A 465-nucleotide genomic window follows, 5' to 3' on the forward strand; every position below is an offset into this window, starting at 1 on the left:
CCTGGGGGTGCCCTGGGTGTCCCTGGAGTGCCCTGGCTGTCCCCCTAAATGTCCCTGGGGGTGCCCTGGCTGTCCCCTAGGTGTCCCTGGGGGTGTCCTGCCTTCCCCTAGGTGTCCCTGGGGGTGCCCTGACTTTCCCCTCGGTGTCCCCGGGGGGTGCCCTGGCTGTCCCCTAGGTGTCCCTGGGGGTGCCCTGCGTGTCCCTGGGGTGCCCTGGCTGTCCCCTAGGTGTCCCTGGGGGTGCCCTAGGTGTCCCTGGGGATGCCCTGCCTGTCCTCTAGGTGTCGTTGGGGGTGCCCTGGGTGTCCCTGGGGGTGCCCTGCCTGTCCCCTAGGTGTCCCTGGGGGTGCCCTGGGTGTCCCTGGGGGTGCCCTGGCTGTCCCCTAGGTGTCCCTGGGGGTGCCCTGGGTGTCCCTGGAGTGCTCTGGCTGTCCCCTAAATGTCCCTGGGGGTGCCCTGGCTGTC

Source organism: Chamaea fasciata, unplaced genomic scaffold (genome assembly GCF_029207755.1).
Source record: "Chamaea fasciata isolate MVZ Bird 193981 ecotype frontalis unplaced genomic scaffold, bChaFas1.0.hap1 SCAF_46, whole genome shotgun sequence".
Classification (NCBI taxonomy): domain Eukaryota; kingdom Metazoa; phylum Chordata; class Aves; order Passeriformes; family Sylviidae; genus Chamaea; species Chamaea fasciata.